The sequence below is a fragment of the Dipodomys spectabilis genome, unplaced genomic scaffold, assembly GCF_019054845.1.
Source record: "Dipodomys spectabilis isolate Male_0828 unplaced genomic scaffold, ASM1905484v1 ptg000369l, whole genome shotgun sequence".
Lineage (NCBI taxonomy): Eukaryota > Metazoa > Chordata > Mammalia > Rodentia > Heteromyidae > Dipodomys > Dipodomys spectabilis.
In genome coordinates this window covers 476,458-492,556 of record NW_024871046.1, presented here as the reverse complement: position 1 = coordinate 492,556, position 16,099 = coordinate 476,458, and positions in this window count along the sequence as shown.

The following is a 16,099-nucleotide window of genomic DNA, read 5'->3' as shown; positions in this document are numbered from 1 at the left end:
AAGACAGCCTCTTCCATAAATGGTGCTGGCAAAATTGATCAAACACCTGTAGAAAACAAACCTAGATCCTTATATATCACCCTGCACCAGAATCAACTCCAAATGGATCAAAAACCCCAAAGTAAGAGAAGACACCCTGAAAACATTACAAAAAGGAATAGGAGAAAATCTAGGGCTCCTTGGCACAGGCCAAGATTTTTTTAATAGAGATCCAGAAACACAACAAATCAAAAAAAAAGATTGGAAAAATGGGATTACATGAAATTGCAGTTTCTTCATGACAAAGGACATAGCAAGCAAAATCAATGGAAAGCCCATGGATTGGGAGAAGATCTTCACTAGCCATACAATGGCTAAGGGCCTCATATCTAAAATATACTTAGATCTCAAAAATTAAATCCCCCAACAACAAATCCTCAAAGAAACAACTGCCTGATTAATAAGTGAACTAAAGACTTAAACAGACTTCCTTGAAGAGGAAATAAGAATGGCCAATGGACACATAAAGAAATGCTCAACCTCTCTAGCCATAAAAGAAATGTAAATCAAAACAACATTGAAATTCTACCTCACCCAAGTTAGAATGGCTATAATATAGAAATCTAATAAAAAGAGATGCTGGAGGGGATGTGACCAAAAAGGAACCCTACTGCTTTGTTGGTGGGAGTGTAAACTTGTTCAACTACTTTGGAAACAATATGGATGTTCCTCAAAAGATTCCACATAGAGCCCCTATGACCCAGCAATCCCACTTTTGGGCATTTACCCGAATTATCACAAACAAAACCATACTAAAGCTACCAGCACAACTATGTTTATTGCAGCATTATTCACCATAGCTAAGATATGGAACCAACCCAGATGCCCCTCAGAAGATGAATGGATCAAGAAAATGTGGTATATATACACAATGGAATTCTATGCCTCCATCAGAAAGAATGACATTGCCCCATTTATTCATTTATTAGGAAATGGAAAGACTTGGAAAAAATTATATTAAGTGAAGTAAGCCAGACTCAAAGAAACATAGGTCCCATGGTTTCCAGTGTAATAAGTAGTATATGTATAGGACAAGCAAAAGAGGTCAAAATCTATGTACATATGACTATATAAGCTGATGCTAAGTGAAATGAACCCCAAGATAGGGGCACTAGAAATTTTATTTTTCTTGTTCTTTTTAATGTACTATGCGATTTTTTTGTTTCTTTGTATGTTCTTCCCCCATGGTACAACCCCTGTTGTCACTGTATTTGATTCTGGTGTTCTTCATCTTGTCTATACATTTTTTCTAATTTGAGGAGAGGAAGGGAAATAACAAAATGCTGAAATAAGGATACAGGATGACCCATTGTAACAATGAGCTGTACAAGACACTATTTTGAAAACGAAGTTTACTATTTTTGAGGGGTGAGGCTAGGGAGCATTTGGGTAGGTGGGGAGGAAAGGGATCGTGGGGGAAAACAAAGGAGGGGGTAACAATGCTTGATAGGAAATGGACCGATTATCTTGCTCATGTAACTGTAACCCCTCTATAGAGTATCTTTACAATAAAAATATTTATTTAAAAAAAATAAGAAAAATGTATCTACAAGATGCAGAGCACCAGAATCAAATACCGTGAAAACAGGGATTATACCATGGGGGAAGAACATACAAAAGAAACCAAAAAAAAATCACATCGTACTTTATAAGTACATTAAAAAAAAAGCAGCAAGAAAGATAAAAACTCTTGTGTCCCTATCTTGGGGTTCATTTCGCTTATCATCATCTTATAGGGTCATATGCACATAGCTTTGGACAATGTTGAAAATGAACTTTACAACTTCCAGTGGGGAGGGAGGAGTTGGGGAGGTGGGGAGGGAAGGGATGGTAGGGGACAAAGGAGGGAGTAACAATGTTCGATAGGAAATGCACTCTTTACCTTACTCATGTAACTGTAACCCTTCTGTACAGTATCTTTACAACAAAAATATATATTTAAAAGCCAAAGAAAAGATATTAGCTCCATTTCATATTGATTTTCATACTATGTGAAAAATGGGGATATGATTTAATTCTTCATGTAGATATTCAGTTTTTCCAATATGATTTGTTGAACAGGCTGTCTTCGACCAATGTACTTTAGTTAGATGTTTGTAGCTATGTAGGCTTGTTTTTAGGTCTTTTATTGCTTTGGTCTATGTGGCAATTTTTATTCCAGTACCATGCTGTATTTTGTTGCTTTGGTTCGGACGCATAATTTGAAATCAGGTATGATGATACTTCCAGCATTGAGCTTTTTTGTTCAGGAATGCTCTATTTTTTTCAGTAGTTTGTACTTATGCATGGATTTTATGATTGATTTTTCTATTTGTGTGACAAATATCACTGGAATTTTATGGGTATTGTATTGTTTGCATAGATCACTTTCAGTAGTATGGCTTTGTTCACAATACTACTCTGCTAATCCACGAATATGAGAAGTCTTTCCAGCTTCTGGTGTCTTCTTCAGTTTTCATAATTTTTTAAAAGTTTGTCACTTCTTTAAGTATATTTGTAAGGATTTGTAAGCCAATGTGATGGCTATGTTATTAAGTTCATTATTGTTTTGTAGAAAAGTTACTGAATTTGGTATTTTTGGCTCCTATTATTCTCATGGAGCAGTTTAGGGTGTCAAATATAGGATGACATCATCTGCAAAAAGGTTGATGTGACTTCTTCAATTTTTTATTGTCAAGGTGATGTACAAAGGGGTTAAAGTTACATAATTAAAGTAATAAGTATATTTCTTGTCAAACTTGTTACTCTTTCCCCAATGTTCTCCTACTTTCCCTCCCCCCCCACACCCCCAAGTTATATCAATCATTTCCAACAGATTTTCTTGTGCATGTGGCTGTTGCATTGTTTTCCCTATTGTCCTTTGTCTTTTCATTCCATCTTTCCCCTTCCCTTTCCTAATTCAGATAAACATACATACAATACCAGGATACCAGAATCAAATACAATGACAACGGCATGTACCATAGGCGGGAAGAACATACAAAAGAAACAAAATATCGCATAGTACAAGTGGTTATGTCGAAAACGAACTTTACATCTTTGGTGCAGGGAGGGGGGGAGCGGGGAGGGTTGGGTGGGGAGACAGGGGGAGGATGAAAAGGGGAAACAAAGGAGGAGGCTACAATGCTTGATAAGAAATGTACTCATTATCTTGCCCATGTAATTGTAACCCCTCTGTACAGTATTTTCACAATAAAAAATTATATGAATTTAAAAAAAAAACAACAAAGAAAAAATCTTGTGTCCATATCCTGGAGTTCATTTCACTCTGTGTCATCTTATATGGTCAAATGTATATAACTACATATACACAGCAACAGTTTGGCTCCTGTCCTAAAAGAGTGTCCTATTTTCATGTTAGAGTGGTTCTTGTCTCCAAATAGGTAGAACTAACTGTACAAACATAAGGAACATGACCAATTAACCAACCTCAACTGCAACTCCATATAAACAGGCAGTAGAATAGTCAGGGAATGACTTAGAGGATAATGCTCAAAATATTTCAAAATCATGGTTGATAAATATGCTTAATAAAGACATGGATACCCTGTACAGGGCTATACAAGAATGTGATGAGTAGAACCAAAAATTAATATAGGTATCCATGGGCTCCACAAATAAAAAGATGAAGAAATTCCAGCAGAAGGAGAAAGAGTCCAGTGAAAAGATCAGAAACCAGTTAAAGGAATTAAAATAGAAGACTGAAAACCAACTCCAGGCGGTAAGACAGTGCATTCAAAACTTAAAAGAAAACCTCAATAAAGCACTGGCAATCATCAAGAACGATCAGCAAGAAAGAAGGGATATAAATGGCAAAATAAAAACTTGAAAGCAGAATGGAGGAGGCAGAAAGCAATCTCCAAAGCAGAAGGTAGTTTAGACTCCATAGACAAAGAACACACAGATATTCATAACAAAACCAGGAAGCACGATAGATCATTACAAGAACAAGATACAATCAGAAAGCCTGATTTGAGGTTAATAGGTATTGAGGAGGGCCTGAAGAGAGAAGCCGAAGATTAGGAAATATATTCAGCAGAATCCTTGCAAAGAACTTCCAAAATATATAAAAGGATAGGCTCATCCAGATACAAGAAGGCTTTGGAACCCCAAATAGACCAGAACAGATTAGGACATCTCAATGCCACATGATAATCCATACAGGATCAATAGAAACTAATGAAAGAATTTTTAAAGCTGCCAGGGAGAAGAGAATAGTCACCTATAAAGGTAAACCAATCAGATAATCCACAAATTTCTCAGCAGAGACCATGAAAGCAAGGAGGCCCAGGAATGAGGTATGCCATGCCCTAAAGAAAAATAATTACCAACCAAGAATAATTTACCCAGATAACCTCTCATTCATAGTGGAGGGACAAATAAAACCTTTCACATTATGGAAAAACTGAAACAATATATCACTACCAAACCAGCATTAAAAAAAAATTCCTCAAAGATGTTCTACACATAGAAAACTAGCAAGAACATGCTATTGGCAGTGAAAAATCCCACAAACAGAGAACTACATAATCACAGTAGGTACATCAAGGCACAGTGCTCCCCCAAAAATGGATAAGAAAGGGGAGTTTGGAGGAAGATGGCAGAAGAGAACAAGCTCTCATAAAAAGCAGATTTAGTGTTCCAGTGAACAGTCCTAGGCTAGAGAATCACACCAAGTGTGCCATCACAGTACAGAGAGCTTGGCCAGAGAGGGAAAATCCAGGCAAGGAGACAGATATGAGCACTTGCCAGTGCTGTGCTGCCCGTAGCTGCCATGCCTACAACAGAGAGAGTCCAGGACAAAGGCGCCAGAAACAGCAGGCGAGTGGATCCTACTCAACACCAGCAAGAACTGACAAGGAGAAGATATCTTCATCCTGCAGATTGCAGACCAGACACAGCCCAGGAACCAAGACTCTGGCATGAGTAGAACCCTGACATCCTCACTCCTTGTCAGGGAGCAGAAGAGGGAAGGCCACCCCTCCCCCACCACTGGAGATCTCCATCTTTGATGCTGACAAAGGCCTGGCTGAGCAACTAGCTCCAACTCAGGCCTTGGAAGGAAAAAATGGGAGCCATTAGCAGGTCACAGGAACCTGACCTGACCTGATAGGCTCAGCTCCACACAGGAGAAAGTCACCCAGCTCAGGCAGATGTAGCTCAGCCCCCCCGGAAAAGTGACTTTCTTCACTGGTAAACAGAATCAGAGGATGCCCCTCCCTACATCAGCCTAGACAAATAATTGAAATTCAGTAGACCTAAACCCTGAGAATGGCTCCAGGCTGGGCTCTGTGAGTGTCTCAGAAGCTAGTCCCTCAGGGAAAACCTACTGCCTTGCTGAAAGGCCTCAACCCTACACAGCATCTCCAAACTAGAGGAAATAGCCATCTCCCTCTTTTGTGATACTCAAAGCAGATCTCCCTCCCACTGAACTAACATGGGAGGAAGATCACAAAAATCAGGGTAATGCAGAACATTTTTCTGGCTGCTAAAAAAAATGACTTAAGAAACCAACCAAGCCACAGAAAAACCAAACACCACAAACAGACCAGAGACTCCGCCAACATACTGGTTATGGACACAGGAGAGATACAGGATCTTCCCATCCAACCCACCCCTCCACCCACAAAAGGAAAAAAAAAAGGAAAGAACTCTTTTTTGTACCTTTTTTTAAATTTTCAAATTTTTAAAAATTGTTTTCTATCAATCTTTTTTTTCTTCTCATAATTTTTATTTTAGGTATATATGTTTGTGTGTGCTTTTTTATTTCTTCTGATTTTTTTATTCTTTTATAAAATTCTTTTCTTTTTTTTCTCTTTCTTTCTTTTATACATGACTTAATTGCTGTTCAGCTCATCCTCAGATATATATCAGTCGATGATTATTAGACCTTATACCCCATTGTGTACACACTTAATCCAGAAATTTATTACTCAATTCATGACCTCTTAGGCTTAAATTCTTTAATAGCAGTATTACTTCTTCATACCTATATACCTATATAATTTTCAAGTAACTAATTTTAAATTTTTTTATTTTTTTATTTTTTCATGTCTCCTTTCTATCCCTCCCCTCCTCTCATCTTATCCTTCTGGTCTCGTTATCATTTCTTTAAACTTACATAATTCTTAAGTGTTTCACTTTTTTTAAATTTAAATTTTTGTTCTTCCATTTGTTCTAGTTTTTTTTTTCTCCCATTCTCCTATCATTCTGTCCAACCCATTTCCCTCTCTGAGATAAGGACTTGGTTAAATTCAATCTCCTTTTACCTCGCCACATCCCTCTAATACTATTTTTCCCCACATTTCACCCTAAACCTAATAATTTCTGGTTTGCCAAATTCTGCTTTGTCATTCTTAGCCCATTACTTCATAGTTGTTTGATGTTGAATAGATTGTATCTATTGAACTGGATTGTATCTGCAGCCTTTTGACTGTGCAACTACAGGACTCTGGTTGATGCTTGCCTTAAAATAGTGTTCTAGCAAAAAATTGGTGTTAGTTTCATACCAAAAGGGCAGAACAAGCCAGAAAAACATAAGAAAAATGGCAAGTCCAGATATCTCAACTCCCACTCATGACAATCAGGTGACAGAACAGTTAATGAATAATCCAGAGGAGAGTTCCCAAAAAGCTCTACAAAAATTACTGGTAAACATGGTGAATGAAAAGATTGAAAACCTGCAAAGGAATCAGTGTGAGTTTGATAGGGATTGAGAGAAGGCAAACCAAAGACTAATACAGGAATCTCTCGAGCCTGCATGAGCAAGTTGAGAACAGGCAAAGAGAAAGAAAGGAATTGCATGAGCAGGCTCAGAACAGTAAAAGAGAAAGACAGGATTTGTGTGAGGAGGCTGACAACAGTCAAAGAGAACTACAGGAATTGTGTAAAATTGAGGAATCTAATCAAAGTGTAATATAGGAATTGTGAGAGGGGGATGAGAATAGACAGAGATCAATAGAGGCATTAATGGAATCCATAAACAGACAGCTGAAAGAATTCAGGGGGACCACAAAGGGAATTTTGCTAAATGTAGCCCAATAGGAGGAATGAGAGTCCAAGAAAATCATAACCAATCAACTAAGTGATTTGAGAAGAAACACTGAACACCAAATTAAGGAAGTAAAGAAGTTCATACAAGATCTAAAACAAAGCTCCAACCAAGAATCTGAAGCCAACAAAGCTGACCAATTAGAAGGAAAAGAAATAAAATCAAAGTAGAAAGTCTTGACAGTAGTTTAGACCATGAAGATGATTGAATCTCGGGGACTGAAGACAGCCTAGATATTATAGAGAAAGAACATACAACTATCCAACACAGATCCCAGAAATATAATAGATCTACTCAAAAATTAGAAGACACCATCAGAAGGCCTAATCTGAGGATAATAGGTATAGAGGAGCACCTAGAGACAGAAGTTACTGGTCTAGGAACTTTGTTTAACAGGATCCTAGCAGAGAAATTCCCAAACATGCAAAAAGATAGGTTTATACAGATACAATAAGATTTTAGAACTCCAAATAGACCAGAACAGAACAGGACATCCAACTGACCCATTATGATCCGCACAGGATCAACCCAGACCAAGGAAAAGATCCTTGTAGCTGTCAAGGAGAAAAGATCAATCACCTATAAAGGGAAACCAATTAGAATCACCTCAGATTTCTCAGCAGAGACAAAGTAACAAGAGCCTGGAATGATGTATATCATGCCTTAAAGACAAACAGCTATCAACAAAGAATACTGTACCCAGCTAAACTCTCCTTCATAACTACAGGTCAAATAAAATCTTCCATAGCAAAGAAAAACTGAAACAATATATCTCCACCAAACCAGCCCTACAAAAGATACTTAAAGATGATCTACACATAGAAAACCAACAAGACCACAGTAAAGGCCAAGAAACCACACCCAAACTGAGAATCCAAGAACCATAGGAAGAACCCAGTTGCTGCAGCCCCCAAGAAGGTGGATAACATGGCAGGATTTCCCAAACACCTCTCAGTCCTAATTCTCAACATTAACGGACTTAAAATTCCAATTAAGTGACAGACTGTCTAGTAGGATTACAAAGAAAGATCCTTTTAGCTGCTGTCTTCAGGAGTCACACCTTGCCCATAAAACCAAACACACTTTGAAAGTGAAAGGCTGGAATACAATTGACCAAGAAATGGCCCCCATAAACAGGCAGGAGTAGCAATCCTAATATCAGAAAAATTGACTTCAAATTAAAATTAGTGAGAAGAAATAATGAAGGTAGCTACATACTAATTAAGGGATCTCTCCTTCAGGAGGATATTACAATTCTAAATGCCTATTCTCCAAAAAACGGAGTACCCAATTTTATCCAAGAAACACTACTTTCCCTCAAAGCTCACATAGATTCAAAGACACTATTTGTTGGGGACTTTAACACACCACTATCCCCACTATATAGATACTCAGCAATAACTCAAAAGAGAAACCATATATCCAAAGAACTGCAAAGATCAAATAGATTTAACAGACATCTACTGAATATTTCACCCAGCAGCAACAGAATAGAAGTTTTTGTGAGAAGCACATGGAACTTTTTCCAAAATAGACCACATTTTAGGTCACAAATCAAACTTGTCCAAATTCAAAAACATTGAAGTTATGCCTTACATTCTCTAAGACAAAGGAATAAAATTAGAACTCAACCTCAAAAGCCATCAAAAAAAGTCCTGTAAAACAAGGAGGCTGAACAATACACTGTTGAATCACCACTGGGTCATGGAAGAGATTAGAAAGGAAATTTAAATGTTCATGATATTCAACAAAAATAAACACATAAATTACTAACTCCTCTGGTACACAGCAAAGGCAGTACTCAGAGACAAGTTTATAGCTATGAGTTCCCACATCAACAAATTGGGGAGATCTGAAACCAACAATTTAATGAGACATCTGAACCTCCTTGAAAAATAGCAGCAGATAAACCCCAATCCAGTAGACAGAAAGAAATCATTAAAATTAAATCAGAATTAAATGAATTAGAATATAAAAACATAAACAGAGAAATAATCAACAAAACAAAGAGTTGGTCCTTCGAAAAAATTAACAAAATTGACAATCCCTTAGCAAATCTTATCAGAAAAAGAGGAGAACACACACAGAGATGAGAATGGAAACATCATCATAGAAACAACCAAGATTCAGAACATTATGAGGGAATTCTACTTAAACCTACATGCTAATAAGTTTAAGAACTTGGCAGAAATGGACCTTTTCATAGAAAACATCAACATGGTGAAACAAAACTGAGATGAGTTAAACCATGTTAACAGGCTCATATCAATCATTGAAATAGGTACAGAAATAAGAAACCTCATATCTAACCAAAGGGCAGGACCAGAAGGATTTACAGCGGAATTCTACAAGGCCATCAAAGCAGAGCACATACCAATACTCCTCCAACTATTCAATGAAATTGAAAGAGAAAGTTCACTACCAAACTCTTTCAATGATGCCATCATAACCCTCATCCTCAAACCAGGGAGGGACTCATCAAAGAAAGAGAACTACAGACCCATTTCTTTGATGAACATTGATGCAAAACTTCTCAACAAAATTTTGGCCAATCGACTTCAACACTTCATCAAAATAAATCATACACCACAGTCAAACAGGATTCATTTCAGGGATGCAAAGCTGGTTCAATATACAAAAATCAGTTAATATAATTCATCACATCAACAAGAGCGAGGATAAGAACCACACGGTTATCTCAATAGATGCAGAAAAAGCATTCGACAAGATCCAACACCCCTTTATGATGAAGGTTCTGTAAAACTTAGGAATACAGGGAACAATCCTCAATATAATAGAGGCTATATATAACAAACATACAGTCAGCATTATACTTATTGGTGAAAAACTAAAGCCACTTCCTCTTAACTCAGGAATGAGACAAAGATGTCCACTCTCTCCTCTTCTCTTCAATCTAGTATTAGAATGCCTATCTACAGCAATAAGACAAGATGCAAACATAAAAGGAATCCAAATAGGGAAAGATGAAGTAAAACTCTGCCTCTTTGCAGATGAAATTACCTTGTATTTAAAGAATTCCATAGACTCCACACCCAAACTATTCATGCTGATTCAAAATTAGCAAAGAAGCAGGGCATAAAATTAACCCTCAAAAATCAATGGCTTTTCTGTATGCCAACAATGAGATGAAGGCGGCTGAAATGAGGAATTCAACTCCATTCATAGTAGCCCCACAAAAAAATAAAACAACTAGGAATTAATCAGAGAAGTGAAGGAATTCTATGATGAAAACTTTAAAAACTGAAAAGGAAATCAAAACAGAACTTAGAAAGTGGAAAAAACTTCCATGCTCCTGGATTGGAAGGATCAATATCGTGAAAATGGCAATATTGCCCAAGGATACCTACAAATTCAATGTGATACCTATCAATATTCTAACCTCACTGTTCAAGGAAATAGAAGAGACAGTCCACAAATTCATATGGAACAATACAATACTCCGAATAGCGAAAACAATCCTCAACAGAAAGAACAGTGTTGGAGGAATATCAATGCCAAATTCCAAACTCTACTACAAAGCCATAGTAAGTAATCAAAACAACTTGGTAATGGCACATGAACAGACCTCAGGACCAATGGAATAGAATTGAAAACCCAGAAATGAACCTACAGACCTATAGTCATATAATCTTTGATAAGGGAGCTAAAAAATTAGAATGGAAGAAAGACAGCCTCTTCAGTAAATGGTGCTGGCAAAATTGGTTAACTACTTGTAGAAAACTAAAGCTAGATCCTTATATATCACCCTGCACCAGAATCAACTCCAATTGGATCAAAGACCTTGAAGTCAAAGCAGACACTCTGAAAACATTACAGGATGGAATAGGAGAAACCCTAGGCCTCCTTGGCTTAGGCCAAAATTTTCTGAATAGAGACCCGGAAACACAACAAATCAAAGAAAGGTTGGACAAATGGGATTGCATAAAGTTGCAGAGCTTCTGCAGGGCAAATGACATAGCTAGCAAGATCAATAGAAAGCCCACGGATTGGGAGAAGATCTTTACTAGCCATACAACAGACAAGGGTCTCATATCTAAAATATACTTGGAACTCAAAAAATTAAACCCCCCAACAACAAATCCTCAAAGAAACAACTGCCCAATAAATAAGTGGGTGAAAGACTTAAAGAGAAACTTCTCTGAAGAAGAAAGAAGGATGGCCAATAGACACATGAAGAAATGTTCAACATCCCTAGCCATAAAAGAAATGCAAATCAAAACAACATTGAGATATCACCTCACTCCAGTTAGAACGGCAAAAATCAAGAACTCTAACAACAGCAGATGCTGGAGGGGATGTGGACAGAAAAGAACCTTACTTCATTGTTGGTGGGAATGTAAACTTGTTCAACCACTTTGGAAAGCAGTATGGAGGTTCCTCAAAAGACTTCACATAGAACTCCCCTATGACCCAGCAATCCCACTTTTGGGCATTTACCCAAATGTTTACAAACAAGACCACAGGAAAGCTACCAGTACAACTATGTTTATTGCAGCATTATTTACCATAGCTAAGATCTGGAACCAACCCAGATGCCCCTAAGTAGATGAATGGATCAAGAAAATGTGGTATATATACACAATGGAATTCTATGCCTCCATCAGAAAGAATGGCATTTCCCCATTTGTTAGGAAATGGAAAGGCTTGGAAAAAATTATATTAAGTGAAGTAAGCCAGGCCCAAAGAAACATAGGTCCCATGGTTTCCCTTATTTGCAATATCTAGTATATGTATGAGTCAAGCGGAAAAGGTCAGATCATGTGATGTTAGGAAAAGGAACCCTTGAATATGTATTTTAATGTTTTTTTTTCTTTCATGCATGTGTTTCTAACGCATTTATAAGATTATTTCTTTGTTGCTTTGTATGTCCCCCCCCCCACAGTGTAACCCCCGCTTTCACTATATTTGATGTCAGTATAACTTGTGGAGGAGATGGGGACAAACAAGTCGTTTAAGGATTCAGGTGGACCTATTGCAACAATGAGAAGTACAAAATGTCATGTCAAAAATGAGCTTTACAATGTCGGTGTGGGGGGGGGGAGGGGGGGAAGGATTGGGTGGGGGGGAGGGGGAAGGCTGGGAAGGGAGGTGAAGGGTAAACAAAGGAGGAGGCTGCAATGCTTGGTAAGAAATGTATGCATTATCCTGCCCATATAATTGTAACCCCTCTGTACAGTATGTTCTCAAATAAAATAAAATTAAATTAAAAAAAAAAAAAAAAGAATCCCACGGACTCCACTCCCAAATTACTCGAGGTGGTTCAAAACTTTGGTAGCTAGCAGGGTATAAAATTAACCCTCAAAAATCCATGGCTCTTCTTTATGTTGACATTGAGGAAAGCATGGTTGAAATTAGAAAAGCAACTCCATTCATGATAGCCCCACAAAAAATGAAATACCTAGGAATTAACCAAAGAACTGAAGGACCTCTATGATGAAAACTATAAAAACCTGAAAAGGAAATCAAAACAGAACTTAGAAAGTGGAAAAAACTCCCATGCTCCTGGATTGGAAAAATCAGCATCATGAAAATGGCAATACTTCCCAAAGCTATCTACAATTCAATATGACAACCTCATTCTTCAAGGAAATAGAAGAGGAAATCCAAAATTTCATATGGAAGAATAAAAGACCCTGAACAGCAAAAACGATCCTCAACAGAAAGAACAGTGCTGGAGGAATATTAATACAAAATTTCAAACTCTCCTACAAAGCCATAGTAATCGAAACAGCTTGGTACTGGCACAGGAACAGACCTCAGGACCAATGGAATAGAATTGAAAATCCAGAAATGAACCTATAGACCTATAGTCATATAATCTTCGATAAGGGAGCTAAAAAATGTAGAATGGAAGAAAGACAGCCTCTCCAGTAAATGGTGCTGGCAAAACTGGTTAATCACTTGTAGAAAAATAAAGTTATATCCTTATGTATCACCCTGCACCAAAATCAACTCCAAATGCATCAAAGACCTAGAAGTCAAGGCAGACACTGAAAACATTACAGGATGGAAGATGAAAAACCCTAGGTCTCCTTGGCACAGGCTGAAATTTTCTTAAAAGAGACCCAGAAACACAACAAATCAAAAAAAGTTTGGACAAATGGGATTGCATGAAGTTGCAGAGCTTTTGCATGGCCATAGACATTGTCGGAGCTTCATCCGTCCCACGAAGGAAGGATGGGATCCGAGGAAAGGTAAGTGCGGCTGCTCATCCCTTCCCCAGCCTCCCTTAACCCAGGAGACAATCAGACGCAGTGGGGAGTCAAGTCAAGCAGGAAAACTCGTTTATTAACACACATCAAGCCCTTTTTAAAGCAAAGAAGAGCAAGTGACATGGGAGGGGAGGAAGAGGAACCAATCACTGTAAAGGTCACACCCTATCATGCACCTAAGATTCCACAGGCAGGTTAAGCACTGCCCACTCAACTCCCTCTCAGCGCCATCTTTGCTGCCCATGTGTTCCACAGATTCCCCCTTTTTTGTTTTAATGGCAGACCCACTTCCCAGTTAGTTATCCTTTTCCCTCCACTGTTATTTTAACAGGATTACATTAGTAAGACTAGCATTGGCCACGCAGGGGGTTCTAGGCAAGTCCGAGGGGCAAGATTTGCCAATCAAGAATAGGGAGGGCCCTTGTGCATGGTCCAAGAACCCGTCCCAGTTTCCTCACATCCCCACCTAGCACAGTAATTAACATCAGCTCCACCACAGTTAGAAATGTCTGAAGCACTTCAATTAATTCTGGGAATATATAAAAGTCAGTATCTCCTAAGGTCGTCCTCTTCAGAGCATGGGAGCAGCCTGGGTATTGGGAGTTCCACACATGCGGCACGGTGCATCCTCATGGGCCCCCACACTCAGGCCATTCTACTATAGTCCAGAAAATCAAGGAAAATTTAAAACAAACTCTGCAGACATAGCAAAGCAATCCCAGGCACCTGGTGTCTTTTAAGTAAGCCAGTTCCTTCTACGTGACTTTAAGCAAGCACAGGGGTCAAGATGACATTTGAGCTTTACTATCAGCTCCCAATGGCTCCCAACATCTCCCCCAGTGGAACTTCTTCAGAACAAAGTTGAAGGCCCTGTCTTAGGTTTGTCAGACTGACACCCCCTCTTACTCCTCTCTGGCTGTGATTCTTCTTAGGGGAAATTCATTCACTTGGAGCTTGATCTTATGTAACTGGCTGGCTAAGCTTATAAGAGTTTTTGCAGTGCTCATATAATGCAAGGAAGGCATAGAAAAACCATCAGGAAAAGCATTACCAGACCAAGCAATGTCATTAGCAGTCCTTTAACATTAGTCAGAGATGGCATAGTAGTCTTTGCCACCTCAGAGTCCAGGGGTGGGGCGTGTTCTAATCCTGCTATTTGCCTGTGGGGTTGAAAAAGATCCAAAGAGAAGTTATTTGATGGTTTCTGCATTGCCAGCGCTGATCACAGCCCAGGTCACCCATTGAGGTTGATGCAGATTCCATAGGGCCATTGCGTGGACTGGGAGGGTCAGGACAGCCAACAGCTGGAGTATTGCCATCTGCAATTGTTCGAGAACAGAAAAGCTTCTCAAGGACTGGTTGCCCTTGAGGATGGCTAGGAATTATCTTTCTGGTTTTCCCTCTTTTAAACACAAACATTGGCCACCATAGCCATTTTTCTTTTCTTGTTGGTTAGTTTATCCTCCTGTATAGAGGAAATAGGTAAAAACTTAAGGTTCCTGGCAGGGATCCAAATGGGGGTTGTCTCCCCTATGGGAAAAACACACCAAATCCCCTGCCCATAGTAACTAAGGGGTCATGTCCTCTCTACTGTTGTGTCAAGGGGTCCTTCCTCCTGACTTTCATTTGGGGCTTAGGGTTTAGTTGGTCCCAGTGCTTCTGAAATCTGGATTCAGTTGCCCCTTTTGAAAAATTTAAAATGTTAATGGTAAACAAAGCTATCTGTAACTGTACATGGGGGCTAATTGCCCTTTTTGTTTTAATAATTACTCCTTAAGACATTGGTGATTTCTTTCTATAATTGCTTGGCCTTGGGGATTATAGTGAATTCCTGTAGTATGATTAATATGCCATTTGTCAAAAAATTCTGACATTGCTTTACTAACAAAACAGTGTCCATTATTGGTTTTAACTTGTGCTGGTAGACCCAAGGTGGCAAAGCATTGAAGAAAATGTGCTTGTGAATGTTAGTTCTTTCTCCTGTATGTGCTGTGGCCCAGCATGCTCCTAAGGTATCTTTAGGGACAAAGATATATTTAAGCTTACCAAAGGCTAGGAAATGAGTAACATCCATTTGCCAGAGGATGTTAGGTTTAAGGCCTCTGGGATTTTCCCCTGGTGGTTGTAACGGGGGTACTTTTAAGAAGGGCTGGCATGTTTTTCAGGTATGTACTACCCTTTTAAGGTCCTTTACAGGAATCTGAGGAAATCTATGTTGAAGACCTCTCCAATTAATGTGGGTTAAATCATGCAAACAGGTGGCCTCTTGTAATGTTAATGCTTGTGGGCCAGTAGCTAACTGGATTGTCCAATTATTGCCTAGGGATAAAAACCCTGGAAATTTTGAATGCCCTCTCAAATGTTGAATATGGATAGGGGCTCCCCGCCCTTCTAATAGGCCGTTAAGGGTAACCATAAGAGGGGAAATAGGGTTTTCATCCAGCTTAATATGTGCCTGGGGAATATGAGGGAGCAAGTTAATCATATATAGGCTATCAGAATACAAATTAAAGGGTTTTTGAATGTCCTGAAGGGCCATAATTATGGTGAGCATTTCTTTATATTGTGTTGACCTTGACAAGGTTGAAATCTTTGTTGGCTCGGGGCCTTTTGTTGCTCCTCAAAGGCTACATATACAGAGCCTGCTTTACCTCCATCAGTAAAAACATGGAGGGCGCCAGGAACAGGCATAAGAGAAAATAGAGAAGGCATTTTGAGGGTAAGTCCCCATAACATGACAGTCCATTTGGATGGCCCATAATGGCAGTCAATTTGG